This window comes from Uloborus diversus, chromosome 8 (assembly GCF_026930045.1).
Source record: "Uloborus diversus isolate 005 chromosome 8, Udiv.v.3.1, whole genome shotgun sequence".
NCBI lineage: Eukaryota > Metazoa > Arthropoda > Arachnida > Araneae > Uloboridae > Uloborus > Uloborus diversus.
Genome location: NC_072738.1, coordinates 50,551,371 through 50,561,672, shown reverse-complemented (window position 1 = coordinate 50,561,672; position 10,302 = coordinate 50,551,371).

The following is a 10,302-nucleotide window of genomic DNA, read 5'->3' as shown; positions in this document are numbered from 1 at the left end:
TTCGAAATCTATCTTGAATTGAAGACCAGGAAATAAAAATTCATGCGTATGAGCGAAATCTATCTTAAGGTAAATCTGATTTCATTTTATACATAAAGTTGTAAATGTTATTGTTTACATGCACTCCACCCTAACAAAAGATTCCTGAAAGCCTTCTTTCTTATCTTTTTATTTGGTGCTCTTTACGTTGGCCAAATTCATAAAAGAGCTCAGTGCTATGTATTATCATGTTGAGATAGTCTTGAAGTGAATATCAAGTACGAACTTACTGCATGATTAATTGTATCTCTGAAGCTTTAGCAATCTTATCCAAGACTTGGTTTATCCATGTTAATTGACATATATTGATACATTAAGAAATAAATAAGTACGTTTTAGCTTGCCAATTAAATGTAGTGTGGTTGGGTTTTAAATTTAACGCTTAAAAACAGCTAAAATAATATTTAATTGGAAAAAAAGGGGAATTTTCTAATATTAGATATTTTTTTACATGCTCCATAGTTTCCCTCCCCGTCTTTTTTTTCCTTTTTTGCCCACTATATGACAGGTTTTCGCGAATTAATGAAGCATAAACAATTTTGGCATGCAAAAGTAATGTGAGGCGAATCCGTGATTTCGTTCTGAGAGCGTCGGAGGTTTTTGAAATTTTATGTCTTCTTGGCATCACTTAAGTCCATTGATGTAAATGAAGGCATTTTTTCAAAACTAAGTTATCATTATCTGCTATCTAGGTGTGTTAACTGCTAATGAAATTTTCTGAGTCACACTTGAAATTATGTCTAAAATTTGGTATTCAGTGGTAAAATTTCGAAGTTAAAATGTCAGTGTATTATATTAAAAAAATATATATTATGCATTTTAGACACCATTGCATAGCAATTTCAAAGCAAAAACTTCAGTTCTTGTTAGGGATGCAAAACAATTGAAGGTGGTGTGAACGAAAGTGAAGAAACGTGAAAATTTGCAAATTAATAGTTACAGGAGTAAATAAGCAAATTTTTGAAGCAGATAGAGGAAATTTCAGAAAACTGACATCCTTGTTACTATTACAGATTTGTGTATCAACCGTAAGAAGAGCAAAAGCAAATTAAATGATAAGGATGAATGTAGGAAATTATATCATTAAAAAAAAAACAACTTACATTAAGATACATAGACATTATAAAAAATTAGTTCCGGTCTGAGGCTGGCTGCAGCCTCATAGCCGCCCTCCTGGATTCGCCACTAGCAGCATGTTATTATGGCAGTTCTCAAAAGGTGTGGAGCAAACACAGACCTTAACCTTAAAGCTTCAACACCAAATAACTTTCATTTTAATTAACTCAAAAATTTTTGAGTTAAATTATAATACTATGTAGAGACAAGAATTGACATAAACTTATAGAAAAAATGCTCTTCAAATGCCCTTAAAAAATATTTTCTTTGCTAAAAGGCTGTACATACCAAAACGTTAACTGAGCAAAACGTACCATTAAAAAAAATTTTTTTTTAATTATTTCCATACGTTTCAAAAAATAAATAAAATAAAGGTATGAATCTTACACTAAATAATTTTTTGTTAATATTTTACACAAATAACAAAAGTAAAAAACAGATTATTTACTTTGTAAACAATTTTAGAAAAAAGTAAGTTTGAAATTTGATGCATGTCCAAAAGTTACGATCTTTACAATGCTATTTATTTGAGAACTAAGTATATGATGTTTTTGTTTTAAAGGTACTTACTGATCCTCAGAATCAATTTTTAATTGTTTAAAAGTGTTTTCATAAGCTTTTATGCAGTATCTTAGAAGAAAAATCTTTTTTCTTAAAACATACATATGAGATGTCCAAATGGCGTTATGATCTTGACGCCGATAATTCTGTCCATTTATTCATAATTTTTGATGATCCTCTGTCTTCTAACCTCAATAGAAAAGGTTATTATAATGTTATCTTCTTTAATCCATTGGTATTTTGCATAATTAATATGTTACATATTGAAGAATACATAAATTGCAGTAGAAACATGGCTGGTTATGATCGTAACGAAAGCCATTTTGCGCTAAAATCGCCAAGCAAACCCCCGTTAGCGACAACACAGTATACAATAAGCTAAAGGTTACCAGAGGGGAATTCTACTTTGACAAATGTACTAAAATAGTTTATCGTCAGCTGCACCAGTTTTGGCGACTTTATCACCTACGCTAGCAATCCCCCCCCCCCCCCCCCCCCCCGCTTTTATTATTTTAGGAATTTTTTTTTTGAGCAATTACAATTGCTTATTGGTCTCATTTGACTGTTTTTGGCGTCACGCTGATTTTATTTTCCCATTGCCGTCGACTGGCCTTACGATGCTGCTCCTCTAGCGAGATCTTCAGGTTGCGTCCATATCCTACACACGCATGCATACACACACACACATACCAGGGGTCTAGCCAGAGCAAATTTGGGTCCGTTAACGGACCCTTCACAAAAATCCGATCAACCAAAACGGACCTTTCACAAAAATCCGATCAACCAAAACGGACCCTTCACAAAATTATTGGTAAACAAAAACGGATCTTTCACAAATTGTTTATTGAAAGAGCAAATCTCAAATTAAAATAATACAGCATATTTAAAGTTAAACTACAGGAATCAACTTAGACAAAATCAGCTAATTTTGCAAAAGGGAAAAAAAAATCCGCACTCTTCTGATGCTCCTGCAAGCCATAAATAATTACTACTGCCAAGTAAATATAATGCCTGTTGTTGGTTTCTTTGAAAGAAATTAACAGCTGAAAGTCAGTTTGGTTTATAATTTTGCTTGTTTGTTTTATGCAGCGGTGTTGTTGTAAACTTCTTTGGAAAAGCGTCCAACATTCTCTGAATAAGGCGTAGTAAGCACTTTTCTCCCCACTCATGATTTAATCATCAATAATATACAGCGAAATGAATTTAGAACTACAGAGGATAGTATGGGTGGCAGGGTTACAAAATTTAAACTTATCGCCACTTAGTGTCTGGTGGTGCGATGTGAAACTGTTATTTTGGGAGAAAGTTATATGGGTTTGGGTTTTCGATACTAAAAAGGATAATTAACTTTAAATAAACTTTTATTTACCGTTCTTTTTTTCTATAGTGGTCTACATTTTGAAAAACGCAATCTTTTTACATCCGATATAAGGAATCATATTTTATTCTTTTTTTCAAGCTAACTTTGGCTTTATTAGGATGCAAATAAATGAAAAGTCTCTTTATTTTTGTAACAAAGCTTATTTCAAGTTTTTAAAGGGGAATTCCATTTTCTTTTATGAGTCAATAATTAAAATGCTGAATCGATGGTTTATTTTTTATTTTATTTATTTATTTATTTATTTTTGCTTCAACTCTGTCCAGATATTAATGATATGTTTATCATAGGACTCTAAAATGCAATTCAAAAGTAATTTTATCAAAAATATTTATTTTACAAGCCGTTTTTATACTTTTGATTCCTTCACTTTGAGGATTGCAATCTCTTTGCAATCCGCTGTGGAAATCTGATTTTTCGAATTTTCGATGTTTAGTACGCTTAGTTAAGAGGTAAACAAATAAAATATTTTTTTATTTTTGTGAAAATCACGGAGTTTATAAGGTTTGAACGAAACTCTGTGCTCTTAAACAGTGTCTTGGGTTAAAAAGTTAAATGCTGAACCCCTGCCTAATTTTTTTTCTTACAGTTATTTTAAATACTATACAAAAAACATTTCTAGTATAATTTAACATGATGTAGAAATGGTAGATAAATATTGATACTTGAGGGGTGCCCATCTCCTAGGGAGCGATGCCTCCCCCCTCTCTTCAAATACTAGAAAAACCACTCAAGAATGATATTCTCAACAGAAAAGAGAAAAATCAACTCAACTATAAGTGTCAATGATGCAGTCAATCAAGAGGTCTAAACTTTCTTTTTACAAGAAAAAAATTTTTTTTTTTAATTATTTGATTTTTCACAAAATAATTGATTTTTCACAAAATTATTTTATTTTTCACAAAAAACGGACCCTGTGAAAAATCCTAGGACAGACCCCTGCATACACACACACACACACATATACACACACACATACCCACACATTCATTCCTGCTCACAGACACAAACACAACGCCTACATACACACCTGCACATAGACAAAACACACACACCTACAGTCACACACACATACACATATATACACACACACATACCCACATACACAAACTGCACACAGACACAAACACACGCCTACATACACGCATGCCTGAATACACGCAAATAAAAACGCAATTGCGAAAAACATAATTTGAATTCAAGATGTCAAGATTCAAATTAATTTTTTTTTTCTCTTCTTTCTTTTGGAAACATAATTTAAACGATCTCCAAATAGAAATACGAATTTCTTTTTTCAATAATTTTTTTAGGACATCGTTTTAATCCTTTTGACATTAAAAAAAATAATCATTATTAAAACTGATATCACTTTTTACACACTCTCTTAAAGCATATTTTGTTTATTTTTCCTTTAAAAATGTGTAGGTCGTATTTATTTGTCTCCATTTTTATTCCTTATTTGTCCCAATAAATCAAACTACGAGTTTGTATAGTTATTACCATGAAGCTTTTTTTTTTACCTTTCATCAACTTCTTTAAAATCATTCCAAAACTTTATTATATGTAAAGAGCAGTATGCTATAGCCATTCAAGTACTTCATTAATATCCTCTTTCTTATTAAATTGCAAAATTTAAAAAGTAGTAAATAAAATTTTCATTGGAAAAGTTAAAAATCAGATTAACAATTGTCAAAAATGGTGAAACTTACATTATGATGATGTCCAAAATTCGTTACCTACAGGACAACAATGTCCAAAATCTGTTACCTACAGGCTGCTGATTTAATTTGCTAATTAACAATTTTTACAAATACAAAATTGATGTCAAATTTGAAAATTTTTAAAATTGCTCAAAGCCTTTTGAGAACTGCCCATAAACATGTATGTGTGAGCCATTATAAGCCTTCTTTTAAAGGTGCCAGAGGAGGTTTACCACCTTCCTTAATGCGGTAAAATAATTAATTTAACAAAAAATTCTGTTCAGGCTAAAGGATTGGTGAACGCAAAATTTTCCCATTAGAAAAAGGATGTAATTTTGAGGGAAAATGTCAATTAGAATTTCTTAAAATTAATCTTTCACTAAAACTTTCAAAAATTGGCTAAAACTTTTGAAATTTGGCAAACTTACTGGCTAGCAACTTGAAATCCCTAATGCAGGCCTTATTTTTTAAAGAAAAAAAAACCATAAAAAGTTTATATTAATTACATTCTGTTTGAGGGTTCAATGGACTACACTGGTAATTCCTTGATTGAAATATTTTAAATTTTACATTCAAAGGAGGTTCATAGTAGGGTTATTACCTACAGAAATTCTGATAAAGCTTACAATTATTTCCTTACTTATGACTAGTGATTGCAATACCGGTATACGAAATACCGGTATTTCGAGCAATTTTGCTATTTCAAAATACGGTATTTACTGAGGTAAAATACCTGTATTTTCGGTATAAACTGAAAATAATAGTTTCAATTAAAGAATTTTCAATTTAACTTATTAAATATCTACTTATATTTTAAATGTACATTTTTTTTTTCCATGCTATAGAACCAAAATCAATCTAGTGATGCAAAAATTTGGCTTCAAATGCACAAACTAATAGAATATCATTAAACAAAAGTAGAGGAAAGATTGAAAAATGATATTTTCATTACTAGATAGATGGTGAAATGAATCGCATTTTTGTGCACCATGTTTTTATTTTTTTCTATTTCCCTGATCACTCACTTTCAGTTTTGTGAAAGTTAATTTTGAGTGTAATTTCAAATGTATTTGTTCTATGAATAATTTATTCCATCCATCAACTGCTGTGATACTTTATGATATTTTTAAAAATATTTGTCTTTACTGTACTGAACTTTGGCAAGAAAACTTCTTGTTAGTAAAACAAATGGTAGTTTTTTGTCACTGGTATTGGTTTGTTATCATGTCTCGCTTTATACTTTGCAAGATAATACTTAGAAACCACATAGTGCCTTGAAAATTAGGGTAGATGATATGCATAATCATTTAACGCATATTTTCAGATATTTACATAATTATTAATTGTAAAGAAATTTGAAAAGAACGCCAAAATGAATAACAATAACTAATTTCTAACTAGGATTTCGTCAAGTTTGTTGTAAATTTGAAACCAAAGATTTAATAACAAAAATCAAATTTAAACCTCTTCTGCTCAAGAGAAAATTATTTTAATATTGGGAAAAGTATCGTCTCTCGGAAAAAACAACAACAAACTATAAATTAAGAAAATATATAATAATAATACAAAAGAAACATACACACAAAAGAATTTTTCAAAAAAAAAACACGCAAGAGTCCGAATCATTTGAAGATGAAGGACTTCTAGACAGTTAGACTAGGTGTATTGCGCATTGTTAACAGGTACCACCGACCTGCGTTAATTCAGAAAGAGTATTTTCAACTGCTGTAAGGGGTTGAGCACTAAATGAGTTCCAGGCTTAGAGACAATTCATAAGAAGCGTTATGTGTTTTACTTTTATTACATTTCCATTAAGACATTTAGTTTCTTCATTTTATATTTGTTCAAAATGTGTTTTCCTAAATAATACAATTTTTGTACAAAATTATGAAATTTGGCAACGAAACACTATGCTTTCAAGCATTCTTTGGGAAATTTCAAATACCGGTATTCCGGTATCACGTTTTAAAAATACCGAAAACCTATATTGAATTTTTGGTCCGGTATTGCAATCCCTACTTATATGATCAAGCTTATTAGGTACTACATACTTTAGGTTTTGCTGTAGAGCAGGTTCACCATGCCTTTGAGCCATTCTTTGGTACTCAAAAGGAGAAAAAAAAGATTCTTTTCTGAATAATACTGCAAATTTTAAGTGCAGGAAGTTGACTTCGGATCTAGGGGAAGCAAGCCACTGATCCAGGCGGTTACTTCTGAAGGTGGCAAATTGAAATTCAACCTATTTCTGTGAAACTAGGAAAATATGACATCTTTCAATATTGGAAAAAAAAATGTAATATTTTTTTTTGTAGAAAGAATTTTAATAATGATGTTTAGTGTTGAAGTTGGAAAAGATGTTTAAAGGAACCAAAAGAAACCACTTTACTTTAGATATACATTATTTTTACAATGAAAGCAAATGCTTCAAGTAATGCCCCCCCAGCCAACCCAACTACAACATTGATGATGTTCATTTGAATCTGACATTCATTAACAATGATTGTAATTAATGCAGAGATCTTATTTGTGTGTGCTCAATATTTTAATTGTGTGTTACTCCAGTTTTGGCAGTTAATTTCAAAATGTGCATTTCTAGTAAAAGATTAGTGAAAGGACTTAAAAGCCTATTTGTTGCTCCATTATTTAATTTAAGGATTCAGTCTTGTGTATTATAATTAAATGGCACTAACTTTTAAAACTCCAATGAGGGCAATTGGTACACATGACAGTATAAAAAGCTAATTGTTGAGAATCAAGCTAGAGTAAATTCTTGAAAACTCTTTTAAGTCCCAAGGAACCGGCTAAAACCTTTGAGTTATTCATTGTTAGTATTCCTAGGGAAGCTAGGGAGACTTGACCCAATTTTTGGATTTTTATTTTTGTAGAATAATTGGAGCAAAATAAAATTACATGTATACATGTGGATAATGAGCTCCGTAGTCTTAACCGTAACTACCGTGACGATCAGAGTGCAAGGAAAACAACAACGGATTTTGACGTAAGACATGAATGGAAGATGATTGTTATGTTAAGAACAAAGGCCCTAAGTACTAAAGTGACGTTTTTTTTTTGTGTTTGTGGTGTGTTTATATTCTTATTTATGTTCGTGTATGTACTGTTTGTTCTAATTAAATGTATTTCGTCTACTATTTTCGTTTCAATTGGGATAAAGTCCCATATACATGTAAATAGTTTGTTAATTTGCACATTGTACAAGTTATTATTTGCAAGGTTCAGTCACTACTCAGGTAGACAAAGTTACTGATCTGGGGATCTTAATAAGTCAGGATTTAAAGTTTAGCCAACAGTGCAGCATTGCTAGTAACAAGGCCAATAAGATGCTTGGGTTTATCAATAGATCTATTTCAAACAAAGCTAAAGAAGTTCTTCTGCCCTTATATAGAAGCTTGGTAAGACCTCATTTGGAGTATGCTGTTCAGTTTTGGTCTCCGTATCTTAAGAAAGACATTAATGTATTGGAAAGGGTTCAAAGGCGAGCTACAAGGCTAATAAATGGACTTTCTCACTTAGACTATGATTCCAGGCTTAGAAGGCTAAAAATTTACAGTCTTGAGCAAAGAAGAGACCGAGGGGACATGATTCAGTTGTTTAAATTTATTAAAATGAAAGATGTTACGGGGCTGAAGTTTAGCACTGAAAACAGGACAAGGGGTCATTGTTTTAAGCTATTTAAATCTCAGGCTAACATGGATGTTAGGAAAAATTATTATTTTAGCAGGGTAGTGGAACCTTGGAACAGTTTTCCGGAAGAGGTGGAATGAGCAAGGGAGTAGATAGTTTTAAGAGGGCCATTGATCTTCACTGGGGATTGTAAATTGACTAGGACCAGTCTAGCTGGGCCCAGAGCCTGTTGCTGGTCGTCACTTTTGTATTTGTATTATTATATTAAAAATAATAGCTTAAGTCTCAACAGAAATGGTTAAAAAAATTATATTCCTCAAGTCTGTACATAGGAAAATGTGTCCCAACACTGAGCCCTCCCAAAGGGGGGACGAGCGCGGCAATCTCTCGGGCGCCAAGGAATGAGGAGGCGCAGAAAGGCACCCCTTGTTTCGTCCGAACACGATGACATTCACACGAAATGAGGTCGTATAAAATGTCCCGATTGTATAAAATTAGGGGTGCCTTGCGGGGCCCCCCTCATTTTGTGTATAATAGATACACAATCATAGGCACACAAAATAGAGAATCATTGCAATGATTCTCTATTTTTTCCTAAGGCACGAAAATATTCCTCTCTCTAAGTCTCCAAAACAGTAGTTTCCTTTGTATCATTGAAGCAGATACAATTTCTGAGAATATAACCAAGGACAACATTTTTTTTGTTTGATTCTTTTATCTACTTCTCACCAAATTTGCTTGAATTCTGCCTGCAGTGACGTAACCAGAAAAATGTTTTAAGGGGGCACATTGAAAAAAAAAAAAAAAAACAGATTTTTTTGTTGTTGATTGAAATAAGAAAAAAGGTCAAAAGGTGTTTGGTCGAAATTTTGAAACACCTAGTTTTAAAAATGCAATTTTAGCCTTAAAAACGCGATTTTAAGCCATGCTTATTTACGTTAGGGTAAGCTCAGAGACTCTTTCCGATCTATTATTTTTTTTAAATAGATTGAAATCAATTCCTTCTCACCCTGCAAGTTTTCAAAATTGAAGCTTCAAAAACGCAACTTTAGACAAACTTTGAATATTTTATGGATAGGAGGATCTGGAGCATTTCCCAGGAAAATTGTTCAAAATTATGGTTTTAAAAAACCGAGCAATGTTTCACATTTAGGGACTATTCCACGATATTTTTTTGTGAGTGTCGTTTAAAAACCCCATTGCTTGTGATGTTAAAGAAAGGCGGCATAATGACCCTTGCACGAATATTTTCTTCAACTCAAGTCTTAAAATGCAATTTTTACTGCGGTATTTTGTAATATTAGTTCCAATGATTTTTCAAAATTAGAGCTTCAAAAACCCAACTCTGAGCGATTTTCGATGTTGTTCAGCCTATTTGTGGGCTTCTCCCTAAAACTTTCAAATATTTGATGCAAAAGAATAACATCTTTGTTTATAATATATATGAAAGCTGGTATTAAGTTGGTACAAGTAAAACAAAAACTCTTGAAAAGAATCATTGGATGAGTCAAGATCGAAATTTAATTTTGATGTAATTTACTTCGATAATTACATTTTGTATTATAATCAGCAAATTATTTATTCGTGTTCTTAGTTTGATCAATATGAATAACCAATTCAGTTTTAATTGTTTGTTTTTTATCTAGTGGGATAACATTTTACTAGATAAATATTTGGATTTTCAACATTTCCATTTTTTAAAAAGTTTTTGGGGCATTAATGTTTTACAAATATTAGAAACAGATTCATTACTTGTGTTTTAATTTGTATTATGGATAGCCCTCTGATTGTTCTGTTCATTAATACGTAAAAAATTCAAGTATGTGTTATGCACTGATGTTATAACTAACTTGATTTTTCTGTGTG